We start from the raw sequence: 14,658 nt of genomic DNA on the forward strand, positions 1-14,658 counted from the left end.
TACTGAATGCCACTACTGCACCTCAGCTATTCAGCAAGCTGCCCTACCAGGTGGATAGAAGAAGGAATAGCTAGGAAAGGGATGGGTTTGTGCTACAAGCTGAATATAGACCTGCAATAGTTTGTTGATTTAGACAGAGTGAGGAACATCCTCTCTGTGCATCACACAAAAGCCCCATTTTTAGTGTGCCATGACAAACTCAATATAAAAACAAAGAAATCATAAAAATGGCTTGAATGGGTCTCAAGGACACAACAGCCAAAGGCAAATAAAAAGGAAAGAATTTGTGGACAATTGAATTTAAGGTGTGAATGAGTGAGTTGCCCAATAATAAGTTCTCCGTAAATATCAAAATTTTAAAGAGAAACTAAATGGCTTTACTTGTACATCCTTGCTTTTTTTTCTTGTTTTAAACAATAATAATGCCCCTGGTAGCAGTGAAATAATTTAACTCTACTATATGAAATGTAATGTGGTTTATGATTTATTATTCTGGCTGCCTTCTATGGACAGCTTTGCCTAAATTCTGTGGAGCTAAAGGCAGTGGATAGTGGCATGAAGCCATGGAACATTAGTTAATGTAGCAAAACAGAAATGCAGGAGTTATTCTAAGTCCTGAAAATCTTGGAGAAAAGGGAAAGTAACTGAAGAGAAAAGCTGAAATAACCACTATAATAACTTGATAAGCCTAATGCGAAATAATGTGTGGATTGGCCTGACCAACAGCAGGAAGGGGAGTCCTGTAAGTCGGGCCACACACACAGCTGTGATTTGTGCTATGTGATTATGTGTACATGAAGGGATTTCAGGAAGAGTTGGTAAGTTGGAACTGATTGTGAGAGTCCTTCTTGCACAGATCACCTGACCAGCCATGAAAATGCCAGGGAAAGACCTCGTCTGTTTTCCCTAGTCTCACATCTTTTTTTTTGGTATTTCAAAATCAATCAATAATAGAGGGCTCTCATAATTATCATCTCTCCCCGATATTTCCTGGAATGTCCTTCCCTCTTTTAGATTTTGGCTCTTGTCAAAACTCCAACCATCTCTTTTCTCCCACTACAGGAAGAAGTGTGGTTCCACCACCTTTATCTGCTGGAATTATTTAAAAACAGGACACCTCTGAAAATACCTGGCTGTGCTTTAGCATGCTGCTTTTCAAACTTGCATACTACTAGGCAAATACAGAATTATGAGTAAGCCATACCAAAAAAGGAGCAAAAGAATCATGCACATAGAGTGAAAAAGAAACAAGTGAAAATTTATTTAATTGGAAATGCATAATTTTTCCTTGAAAAGTCATTATGTAGAAGTATGTTTGGCTTTATATGCATGCCCTTGTGCTCGATATAGGTTTGATTTTGGGGAAGAAGAGAGGGAGAATGGACAACACAGGCCTCCTTTTACCTCTGCTGCTCTGATGATCTCAGTTTCAGTGATTGAGTAATTCCTAATTTGTACAGACAGCAGATGTAGGCTCTGGGGTTCTCTGGTTTATCAGTTTCCAAGAATTGGCTTAAGAAACCTTTTTTTCAAGTTCAAAGAGCAATGTTTTGAAACCATCTCTGGGATACATTGTATTCTAAAGGAAATAATTTCAATGTCCTTTGAGGTTTGGTTCTGAGTTCTGTTTCACTCTGGATGAATTACAGTGTAGGAAGGCAAAAAAGGAAGGTGTTAGTATTTACTCCCACTCCTATTTTAAAAAGTGGTTTCAAAGAGATCAGAGTTTCTTTTCATGCTTTACTGAAGGCTAGTTAAAAGATAATCCTCCTGTGTTGTTGACTCTGTCTATGATTACGGATGCATTATGGACACTCATACTGCAAACACGGCGGTCACTGAAAGTTCTGATGTGAACACAATATGGGCTCCCAGGTGTTTGCATACTTTCAGAGCAGTACAGAGTCTGTCCTGCTTCTCAGTTGCGACAGCTGGTTCCAATTTTTGAAGTGTGTTCACTGTTTCCAATGAACAGTACATTGCATTAACTAGGTACATTATGTCTCCAGATAACTGAGGACCTGCCAGACTCTGAGATACATTCACTGCTCAGACTTTCTATCATGGGTAGTCATTTTTCATTAGTTGCTCTGAAATTTGGTGAGAATAGATGAAGACATAGCCATAGGTGAATTTTGGTCATTTTTGAAGAGACTTGACTTTGCTTTTAATTAACTTTTCCTTTTTACATTGCAGATTTTATTAAATGAAGGCATGATGAATACAAGATTTTAAAACATTTGGTAGTGAAAGATCTATCCATCTATCCAGTCTTCACTTCAAGGGTGGGTTTGTTTGTTTTTGTTTGGTTTGCTTGGTTTAGTTTCTTTCTCTGTCCTGTACACTCACATCCATTATGTTGAAGAGTATTCCTGCTGTCCATCAAACCACGTCAGACCTTTAATTAAAGTGTGCTCTCTGTCGCTTCCTTTAGCTGAGATCAGACCCAGAGCTAGATACAACTTCTCTGTAGCATCCTTCCAGTTAGAGCACAAACAGCACACGTCATTGCTGGACACTGAGCAGAGGAGAACAGAGCATAGTTCACACCCACACTCATCTCTTGGATGACCTTGCAGCTCTTGGTGGGGGAATGTATCCAAGCTCCTTATCACCACATGGAGAGCTGGAGGGAGAACAGGAAGAGAAGCATCTGTTTCCCTCCTGTTAGAGCACTGGCTCTAGGGTTAAGGGCACAGCTAGAGAGCTTGAGAGCTTATTAGCCCTTCCAAATGTTTAATTTCCAAGTCTTACAGCTAATGGCCCATGCATGTCCCATCCTTTGCTGCTTATGGAAAAAGACAGGCTTAAATAAATGCTCTGCAATAATCTAGGAAATGAGGGGAAAGAAATACCTAGAGAAAACTTGTTATCCCGATTTATGTGTCATTAAACTGACTACTAGATTTAATATTGCCCCAGTAATATTTGGGACTAAAATTTAGTACTTCCTATCATTTACTGATCATGCCAACATTTACTGATCACATCCAAGACCCAGTTAGCATAGGCCTCCTCATCTGGGAAGGAATAGCTCTATCTTTGCTGTTTCCTTGAATTACAGGTGGAAAGTGCAAACGTCACCATGTGTAGTGGTTAATTTAGCCTCCAATTTTATAACAATTTTATAATTACAGAACAATGAGGAGAGGTATTTTAACCCCTTCTAAGTCATTAAGTGTGTTCACTTCTCTGGCACGGGGCATGTCCTATCTTGGCTCCTTAATGTGAGCTTTCAACAGCTTTTGTATTTATTTTATATTATTTATTTAGTTTTCTTTACAAGTTTTAGGGTCCTTTCAAGTTGTTCCCTCTTCAGTCAAGCACTCAGGCAGAATGAAACTGTTGCTATTTCTTTATAAGAGTCTCAAGACAACACAAATTTTATTTTAGATCTTAAGTGTTCCTCACACAGCCCCATTTTTCGCTACTTCACGGCATTCAAATACTATATAGATGTGTTAATTGACATTTTTTCTAATGAGAAACAGCCTAACTTTGTTTGAAAGAATTCTGCCAACTGTCTTGTAAAATATACTGGCTTTAATTCACAATCAGATGAAAAATAGAATGTATTTTTAACCATAATTTATTAGATATATGAGTTTCCACTTTACCCTTTTGTACGGTTAGAATATGTATGCTTTTGATGCATTTATTTCACTGAGCAGTCACATCACTCTCACATCTTGCACACCACTGCAGATCCTCATCTGAGAAATGCTGCTCTCAAGGAATGATTTCCAATCCACAGAATGTGGGCAACAAGCCCAACATTACTCATGATACATTTATTCTTATAGATTTTTATTTCTTTAACATGATGTGATATCAGAGTGGCACATGTCCTCTGAAAGCAGCACAGACACTCTTAGTCATATTTTTATATACCTGTCATAGTTTACATATACTTTCCTATCTACTCTGGAATATTGATTATATTTTCCAGGGAAACTTTTTAACTGCTCAGATACAGTCGAAAGAAAGAGTATACCTTAAAGCATATTCTGCACAAAAAGATCACTGTATTTTTATGGGTATCTCCTGTCACCTGTTTGATTCATCAAGCATGAAAAAATTTCCTATAAAGAAAACAAAATATATAAAATTAAATATTTAAACATTAATTGCTTCAGTGGAAAACACTTTGGAAAAAAATATGACTATATATGTATATTTTAAATTTGTGGTCTATACTATCTGATAGATTTTATAAATTTATTTCCTACAGTGATCATGGGTGAATACAAACCCTATGGTGTCATTTGCTTGGCTGCAATTTCTGGACAAATTATCTTATTTAACTCTTCTTTTAGTGCTTGCTTTTCCTCTTGTCATTACCTGGTATTATTCAATGCTATATCTATATGCTTTATCTCTCTCTCTCTCTCTCTCTCTCTATCTCTATCTCTATCATCTATATCTCTATCATCTCTATCTCTATCTCTATCTCTATCTCTATCATCTCTATCTCTATCTCTCTCTCTCTCTCTCTCTCTCTATCTCTATCTCTATCATCTATATCTCTATCATCTCTATCTCTATCTCTATCTCTATCTCTATCTCTATCTCTATCATCTCTATCTCTATCTCTATCTCTATCTCTATCTCTATCTCTATCTCTATCTCTATCTCTATCTCTATCTCTATCTCTATCTCTATCTCTATCTCTATCTCTATCTATCTATCTCTATCTCTATCTCTATCTCTATCTCTATCTCTATCTCTATCTCTATCTCTATCTCTATCTCTATCTCTATCTCTATATCTATATCTATATCTATATCTATATCTATATCTATATCTATATCTATATCTATCTAATCTATCCATATATCTATCAGCTGTGACTTTTTTTGAGAGAAAAAAGATTTCCCACTTTTTTCTTGTGTTTCTGCTGTCATCTTTGTCCGTATTACTCTCATCATGATGACATTATCAAGTTCCTGCAAGCAGTGTAATCAGTTGTTATTATTCCTTCTGTTTTCACAGAGTCTGGTTTCTGCTATTTGTCACAGCATGCAGGGGTTTTTTTGACTTTGTTGTTTTTTTTCTAAAATCTAATTCTGAGCTCCGTGTATTTTCCCGTCTCAAGTCTCTTTCCTTTTAGCATGCTAGATTATTTGTCATATACCCATAAAGTAGTCCACCATAAAACACCTTTCATTAGCAAGTGAGGAGATTGAGAGGGGACCTCTTTAATGTCCACAAGTATCTGAAGGGAGGATGTCAAGAGGATGGAGCCAGGCTCTTGGTCATGCCAAGTAACAGGACAAAAAGCAACAGGCAGAAACTAATGCACAGGAAATTTCACCTGAACATGAGGAAGAATGTCTTTACTGTGTGGGTGACCATGCACTGGAACAGACTGTCCAGAGAGGGTGTGGAGTCTCCCTCACTGGAGATGTTGGAGAACTGTCTGGACACAATCCTGTGCCATGTGCTCTAGGATGGCCCTGCTTGAGCAGGGAGGTTGGACCAGATGACCCCCTGTGGTCTCTTCCAACCTGACCCATTCTGTGATTCTGTGTCTCCCTTAGGTTATCATCTCTAATTTGCTGCCTGGTTGACAGGTAGAGACTTTCCCAGTTATTATTGGCACAGATGGCAAGTGTCCAGACTGGGCAGTGAGATGTGTTCAGTATTTATTTTTAGTGAGAGAATTTATTGTTTTAGTTTTACCTCCAGAGCCACAGGCCATTTCCAAATCCCAGGGAGCCTGGCAGAGGCTGGATAAAGTCAGGTCTGCTTTCTGACTGTCTCTCTGACCCCACGACACAGCAACATCCAAGTGCCACAGCAGTGCAGGTCAACTGGACTTAGCCGAACCATCTTACAGGTACAGTTTCCCTAGATTCACCAGGAAAACAGCAAACACATCATGTTTCTGGTTGTATGACTGTTCACAGATTTTTTTCCATAGTCCAATTTAGGCTTTTTCTGACCGTTTCAAGTATTTCGTAGCAATAGGGCATGAGAAGTCTTTCTGGAACTGACTCTGATGAAGATTGTCTCTTCCTTCCTCCTGACCTCCTTCTGACTTTTTCAGCTATGATGAATGAGTCAGGGTCTGAAGGTGGTGATCCAGGAACAGACTTTTCTTATGTTGCTGCCAGAGGATGTTTTCAAAAGCAGAACCAAACACACCATCCTTTAAGAGTTTCCTTCTTGCCCTCCTTTTAATTTCTTTAACAATGTTCAAATATTACAACATAAAAGACTGCCATATGTCAGATCTTGCCTTGTTGCTTGTCAGCATTCAGGTAACAGATTATGATAAATTATAGAGAAATAAGTCTCTTTCTTAGAAAATTAAAATAGATCTGCCCTGTGCTGTGTGTAAACTGTCTGTTACACACCCCTTAAAGGGTTCAGAAGATTAATGCTCTAAAATAGCTCTACCTAGAAATAAAGTTGTGATTATATTCTGTTGGCTACAAAGTGGGACAAAAAAGTCCTCAGAGCTTTCCCTCAGCTGATGGAAATGAAGGGTAACCAAAAATGGAGAGAGAAAAAAAAGTATTTCTTTGGGTCATGCGCTCACCATCATGAGGGGAAGGAGACAGAGACTCCAAAGAAAGCCTTGCAGGTTTTTTAATCATTTTCTTGACCCTTCAACTAGAGGCTCTTAGCATTTGCTGGGACAGATGGCTATTAACCCAGGAAGAGATTAGTGAATTTTTTTTTTAAAATTGTCCTATCTTATTTCCTGGAGGACTTTCTGATGTTGTGCAGTGCTCTGTACAACCTGTAGTAGCACTTGAAAGTATCTCAAAGCCAATAAAGCTTTATGGTTTCAGCTAAACCCCAGATTTTTGAATGAATAACTGAGGATTCTGGGAATATGTCTATCTGCACCTGCTAAAGCTTTTGGCATGATGCTGATGTGGGCAGAAAGAGGCAGCTTTTGCTTGAGCTGCCACAACCTAAGCCTGTTCAGCTGAGCTTCTCAAACTTTTAAGCTCGCCTCTCTTCTCTGCATTCATAGTTTATGAAGTGATTACATCTGAACTTCAGCCCTACTTCTCCCTAGGAAAGGGCTCCCTGCTTCCTCCTCTCCCATAGGACAGTGGGACAGAGCCAGAAGTGATGCTGAAATGATGTGAAAAGTTTTTCATACACAGGTGAGGAGGAATGGACTAGGAAAAACATCTTCTTCCTTAAGTATTGAAGATAAGAGTCTTTCAAGATGTGGCCATGGGAAAAGTCAATACCATCCAAGAGAATGTGAATTTGTGTGTGGTAAGAAAAGATTGGAAGATACATTCTGCCTAACTTAAGTTACAAGCTTGTGCTTACTTTTTAGCCTATAGCAAAATAGTCATAAGTGCCTACACTGAGTATTTATTAATGTAGAGAGGTAGATAATGTTCAAAACTTCTATAGTATACTTCCTTTCTTTATTACTTTTTAAAAAAAACTATTTAAAATTGTGCTTTACAAAGTCTGAGTGACTTTCTTACCAGGATAATAGTGGACCAGAACTTCCTGGTACTTGCACTGTAAGAACAGTGCCCCTTAGGAAAAAAAAAAAAAAGCTTGGTGCTTAAAAGAGTGGACAATGTATCTGAGGAATAAAGATTAATCCAAATTTTGTCCTCCCTTTCATAGAAAACATTTTGTTCTGCTTCAGACAGAGCACTGCAACACAGAGTCCTTAATCTATTATAATCGACAAGGTTAAAAATGTTTCATCAATGGACTCACTTTTGCTATAAAGTTCAGATAAGGTAGGTGAGCTCCGGATACGGAAAAAAAGCCAGTCTGAGCATTGTTTGCCTGGCTCATTTCTGTGCCTCCTTGGTTGCATGAAAACATGCAACCAAGTCATAAGTCACATAAGTCACAGTTTCTCTCCCATTGGTATCCTCTGCTCACAAAGGGCACTCAACAGTTTGTTGTTGATGCTGTCTTCCAGAGCATCTATACTTAAATAACAAAATTACTGGGAGAGTTAGGGGAGGAAATCCAGCAGCTTGTTTCCACAACTGTGATTCAAAACCTCAAAGACATTCATACCCAATGAATGAGGCTGCCACAGACCAGCACTTTTTTCATATCCTGTCTGCTTTCTATCACCTCATTAGTTTTATTGGGTTTTTAGTCAGAGGTCAGCTGTATCCCTCTCCCATTTGTACACCTATAGAGGAAAACACTTGCTGAAATTTTCCCAACAGTATGAGATTTCAACTTGTGTTATGCAAGTTGTACAACTCTTTTGAAAGTCTCATATTTATTCTTTATTTTATTTCTCCTATTTCCTCTTTGTCAGGACTATTCCTCTGTGGGCAGCTACTGGATACTTTCCTTTATAAATCTGATCCTATGTAATAGGTGGGGTGCTTTTTCTCTTTTAAAGGAGCCTCAACTAGGATATTGCTGCTCTATATGGCTGTGTTAAGTTGTTTTTCAACAAACTAGGGAAATGGGCCTGAAAAGATGTGCTCTTATCTGTAAATAGTACATAGGGATACATTTGTCTTAAGCACATGACTATTCCCATCAAAGCCCTCTGTGTGTGCAAGTGCTTTGTTAGGTCCTTGTAACAATAGTACAATTGCTTTGATATTAGGGGAAATGAGCACTAATGAAAGATTGTGTTGAATTCCTAATATTTACCATTCCCTAAAGGATGGGAATATATTTCTCTTTTTTGGAAATGTGCTTCCAGGAGATGTGAGGTAAATTGTTAATATTTTTGGAAGCTGGAAGTCAGTTTTAAGTATTGGCGACAAGTGGGAGTGAAACCTTTGATAGTTCTTCCAGATTTGTCATGCTGCGTAATCTCCTTTTTCACAGAGATTTCCTTAGAAATTACAGTTGCTCAAGGATGTTTTCTTTTGACCTATTGTAATTAGTTCTGTGGAAACAGCATTTTGTGTCTGTTAACTTGGAAAGTTTTATGACAAGAGAGCACTAAGCAGCAGATATCTGCTTGCTGCTCCTTGTTTAGTGGTTGTGTGCATGAACCCACAAGTAAAGAAAATGCAGTTGCCATGCACGATGAGTAAAGGCAGCAGTTGTGACAGAATGTATTTTAATATTTAGGAATTTTAGCAATAGTGGAGAACATCAATTGTGAAGTATACCTTACCTATCTTGAGGCATGTGAACCCACTTTTTCATAGTCTGCTCTGCATTTTGCCCCATAACATCTTGCAGGAGGGCTGGCTATTATAAGTAGGGATTTCTGAAAGTGGTGTTTATGCCTTCTCGTTTTCAGCTCTGAAAAGTAGAAAGCAGGTGGTGTCTCAGCATGCTGTGGGAAAGCAGGCTGGAGGTGCGTGGGGCAGGGTTATCCTCTTGAGTAAGCCCAGCAGATATTTGAAGGTCAAGTTGTGCAACCACAGGATGCTGAACAGGAGGTTCACGGTGCCAGGGGTCAGCCAGGAGAGAGCTGTCAGAGCAGAATGCTTTCTGTTCCTGGATTCTGTCCTGGGTTGAGGAGGGAGGATAAGATCCCATGGCCTCACTAGCTGCCAGCCAGGTCATGGCAGTGACAAGGTAGGCTTCTGGTTTCCAGGGTGAAAAGTGTTCAGGAACACTGGTGGGGAATTACACCTTCATTGTATGACTATTGAATCATAGCTACAGAAAAATCCATACAAAGGTTTGCTGAGGCTGTGTGCATGGAGGAAATGAAAGATAACCTGACTACAGTTTCCATGCTTTAAAAATGTGCCCAAATTTCAGCTGCAGAGCTGTCTCCTGTGGAAGGGAAGACAATGCCACCAGCACTCCCATAAGTCTGCTACTACACCGTGTGCATGCTGCAGCTCACCTGCACAAGTCAGGTATAATCCACTTGTCCTGTAAATCACCTGCTGCTGGATGCCCTGGAATCACAGCGTAACTGTGGTCAGGGTACTGGCATCCCTCTTCCTGTCCTGGGTGGAGATCCCTGGGAAAAGGGATATTATTATCATTATAATAATTATCATTATTAATAGTAATATACAATAATTTTTAATATTTATGACAAACAATTGTATATCATATAATAATAGTAATATAAAATCATTGCTTCATGACAATTGTTGATTTGAAATTATTTGATGAGGATTGCCTCTTGATGATATTTCTGAGGATGAAAAGGATTCTTTCTTATTGTGGGTCTTGATAGCTCTCCATTGTCAAGTGGTATCAGGGCCAGTGTAAGACAAACAAGTGATTTTTTTTTCCCTTTCGGAAGGATTTCTATTTCTTTACAGGATTAGTCTTTTTCCACTTCCCAATGGTTGGATTGTAAAGGTTGTGAGCAGAACACAAATTTATTCCCCCACATTTCCACCAAGAAAAAAAATAAGAAAATATGGGAAAAAAATTCTCAAATGTCTTGCTTGGTGTTTTCATGGTTTTGTTTCTCCTGTTGGCTTGAACTGTAATAATTTTGTTGTTTTCAGGGGGGTTTGTGCCTACAGGGATTCAAGGTGATAAATCATGAGAAAGCATAAGTAGTATCTTTTGGCTCACAGACAGGCTGATTCATGCTTGTGGCATGGAGTAGGTCAGGTCTTTCTCAACAAAACATAAACTGCCCATTACTGTAAACCTTAAATTTAAAAAAGATCTTGGGTACCTCAGGTGTGGCCCTGTACTGTAGCTGTCTAATGACCAGTACACAACAAATACCACCCTTTAAAAAGTTTTTTCTCATGGGAGTGGGATCTTAAAATCTGAGATGTATAACATTCCTAAAATAAAGAATAAGAGTAAGAATAAGAGTAAGAATAAGAGTAAGAATAAGAATAAGAATAGCTAAATTCTTGTTCTGATGGGGAGATAACTCTCATTCCTGTGACAGCTTCCTTTTCCCAGATGTATCAGTTCTTTTTGTTGCTGGAGCTGGGGAGGTTGGATGCATGTTTTATTGGTGTGAGTGCTTTCCTTCTGCCACACCTGCTGTCCTTCCTCAGTGTGGATCCCAGCCACCTCCAGGTTCCTCTCACTGTACTGAGGTGATGCTGAAGGCATAGTTTCATGATGAAGGAGTATAGACCAAGGAGGACCTCGGACACAGATGTTTTTAAGCTGTCCAGTACAGTTTGGAGTAGAGAACATGAGGGATGAGTGATAATCCATGAGTGCTGGAAGAAGCATTTCTAACCACATGCTATATAGTATGGAGAAGGGAATAGGATGTTCTTAGCCTGACCTTGTGTTACAGATCTCTGGAGGTGGATCATAGCTATTCCAAAGAGATCAACAAAAGTACATGGTGCTTTTTCCAAGAACTGCTATATCCTGGGGCCAAAGGCTGAATCACATCAACTTTCTTGTCACATTCATTTTCATGCTGTAAGAAAGTCATGTGGGCCTCTGGCCCAACACCACCACTAGCCACATGACTGGATGGATGAAATCTGTATCTATGTTACCATCTTATTGTACATCCTCATTGCCACTATTTGTTGGGGATGTTTTTTCTTTACAACAGCTTTAGAAAAAATTAAATCTTCATTGCTTAAGAAAACAAGCTCACTTTTTAGCCTTTTACCAACTCTCACCACTGATCTTTTGACTCCAAAAGTCTGGAATTTCTTAATATTATAGAGTATTTTCCCTCTGAAATAAGTTGACTGAGTCTACTGGTTGAATACATAGGCTGGCATTGGACGGAGCAGCTTGGAAATAAAGTATGTGGGAGATCTATGAAGAGGCCTGCATGGTCAAAAAGCTCATGTAGCTGTGTATGTGGCCAGCTGTGTATATGGTCAGCTGTGTATGTGGCCAGCAGGAACTGTCACCAGCTTTGCTGGCAGATGTGATAACACAGAGGGAACCAGACTGAGGACATGCAAATTGTCACTTTGAGCAAAGGTGAAACCTGGAAAGAAATCATCAGGGTTTTTTTAGAGTACTGCCCACAACTCCGATACTCCTCTTTTGCTCTCCATGGTACTAAGACTAAATACAGTCAGAGAATAAACTCAAGGGTCTCCTTCACATTCCACAGGGTGCACCCAAGGGCGTAACAAAAAGCTTTGATAAAATAATGCATGACCTATGCCTCTGCTGAATACCAGCCAACACTGAGAATGTTTAAACCTCCTAATAACCTTGATTTTCATCAGAGATCTGTTTATCTGGTCCCCAGTGGCTTTGGGATCAGTGTCCATGCCTATTTCTTCAGCTTGGCTCCTAATTCAGGTCCAGTCTTGCCTTAACTTTTCTCTGCTGAGACCCAGCAACAAACCTGACCCATTAGATGTGGCCTGCGCATGCCTTGGTCTGAACAAGGTGTTATGCTCATGGCATTGCTTGTCATGGCCTGGCAGGGCCATGTCATGTTGTCAGGTTGATGCTTTGAGGGGCTACCTAGAACAGAGGCTAGACAGTGTTAAAGGAATAAAGTAGGTATTAATTAAAAAGGCCTTGAAAGGATACACCTTGGGCAGTACAAGAGCCTGGCTGAGGCTACACCCAAGATGGATGATGGGTCACACGTTTTCACACTTTTTAAAGTTTTTGTCCATTAACATATTGGGATTAATTGTCCAATTACAGCTGCAGGTTATGAAGTCACATCCTCCCAGATTGCTCTCCTCAATTCACCATTTTTTTCCTTTTTGGGCCCGAAGCTGTGATGGTGTCCTTGGTTCTCAGGCTGGAAAACAATTTTTTTGTCTAACTAAACGGTGAGGAGAACTTACTAACACTTCATATGAAGAGTTATATACCAGTGCAGTACAGAAACTGGAAAATATGAAAGCTAAAACTTAAGGCATTAATGTCTCTTCCTGGTGTTTGAGCATCACCAGATCACTATCTCACAAAGTGCAGCCTCATCTGGTCTCATCTTCATGGTCTTCAAACCTGTGTTTTCCACTTTCCATAGCTGTACTAAAACCAGAAGTCTCTGGGCTCTCCTTGGTGAGTAGAGGTAAAGAGAAGTGCACAGATTTGTGGCATCTGGGTTGGAGCACTGAACTAGGAAGGAGGTTAACCTTTGGACATCTGAGCCTACACATTTTATCTTCTAATTGCTTCCTATGAAATGCAGTTTAGAGGCGGGGAGGAAGGGGGCACAACTCAGAACTCTGCCCAGTAAAATAGCAGAAAACGAAGTCTAGCTCTTCATAATGATGGGCTTCTTAGTAAGTTTTTATTCCTATAACTTCACAAAAAATGAATTATTTTCTCTGTAAAATTTCACAGATTACTTGTCAGTGTTAGTCCAAATGAGTTTTGAAAGAAGTTTTATGTTGTATTTCAGGTGTTTTCTACCCAATTTGTACATAAAAATAATTAATATAATTGTTTAGCAGTGCTGAGAAATGTTATGGATAACTAGACAAAATTTAGATCTTAGCCACTTTGTGGCAGAGGAAATAACCCAAATAGTTGGACTGCATTGCCTTGCTGGCTTCTTATAGGAAAAAGCTTTTCCTGGGTTCACTAACAGTATTTCACTTGCCAACATTCATCTGTAATTAGAATTCCTCATGGTGAGACATGAACTCAGCCCCTGTGATATTTCAGGTACTCTACACCATGCAGTAGAGAAAGGCACAGAGATGCTTAAATTTACTTTGCTGGGTCTTTATCCCTGTCTAGGGTTAGGTCTGCTGGGCCAGTGCAATGTTGGAGCTAAGATGAAAAATGTTTGTGAAAGTCCTCATTAGCTCATGTGTCAGTGCTGCTGTGCTGCTCTGGGATCTGGGAGATTATCTCCATTATGTCCTAGTAGTGTTTCATGGCTATTTCTATTCTTTCAGTGCTAGTTTCAGCATCAGCACGTTGTCTTGTGCGATATGAAGACACCTACTGAGACAAGAGATGCTCCAAAGAGAGCACAGACACCACAGGGCTGTCTAGCTGAGTTGGGCAGCAAGGCAGCAGAGGTGACTCCCCACTGCTACCTGCCTGGGTAATACCCCAGGCTGATTGATTAAGGGGAAAAGAACATCTAGATTTAAATATAACAGCAAGCTAATTCTTGCAAACCATTCCTATGTTGAGATGTAGAATCTGGTATAGTGAGTGATTTGATTTTGCAATGTTCCGTTTTTCTGTGCCTAGCATGTGCAACACTTGGCACTCTTTGCTCAACAGTTCTGAAAATGGATGAAAATACCATCCATGTCTGTTTCCTCACTAGTCTCCTTGTGTTCTGCCTGAGGACTACAGAGTTTGCATCCAGCAGGCGTTTCTTGATGGCCAGACACAGAGACTCCAAAAATCAGTTAATATTTGGGTCAGATTCTGATCTTTGTTCTACTGATGTGAACTTGGAATAACTCTCTGGGTTTCAGTGATACATCCAGACTTGCACTTTCAGTGACAGAAAGCTTCTTGGGCTGGATTTCTGGCTGAGACAAATGGGTGTGCCTTTCTTGGACATGAGGAGCTACAGTGTTTGATGTAAATTAAGTTATGAATTTACTGAATATGCTGTTTTTACATTAGTATGTCTTAAAAACGATGAAGTGGTGTGTTTGGGTTTTTAAAATTTGACATGAAAGTCACAGCTGTGGAGTAGATTTCCATTGTGGTTACAGCCACTGAGCAGCTTTAAATTCGCTGTCTGTAATGTGGCGGGTTGAGTAGCCAAGAAAACATAAAGCTCCAGATGGGATGAAAGATCCACTTCAGAAAAGAGGAAAGGAACATGCTCTGAGATCTGTAATTCTTCAAGCAATGTCAGATATTCCTGAG

At 39.5% G+C, this 14,658-nt stretch overlaps 1 long non-coding RNA gene across 1 annotated transcript in view; it reads left to right on the forward strand.

Moving 5' to 3' along the window:
* The window catches only part of LOC134548614 (uncharacterized), a 34,088-nt gene that overhangs the window by 2,751 nt on the left and 16,679 nt on the right, over nucleotides 1-14,658 (forward strand). Inside the window, exon 2 of the long non-coding RNA XR_010079821.1 lies at nucleotides 2,197-2,285. This is a non-coding gene — a long non-coding RNA (uncharacterized LOC134548614). The remainder of the gene's footprint in view (nucleotides 1-2,196; nucleotides 2,286-14,658) is intronic.

The sequence above is a fragment of the Prinia subflava genome, chromosome 3 (genome assembly GCF_021018805.1).
Source record: "Prinia subflava isolate CZ2003 ecotype Zambia chromosome 3, Cam_Psub_1.2, whole genome shotgun sequence".
NCBI lineage: Eukaryota > Metazoa > Chordata > Aves > Passeriformes > Cisticolidae > Prinia > Prinia subflava.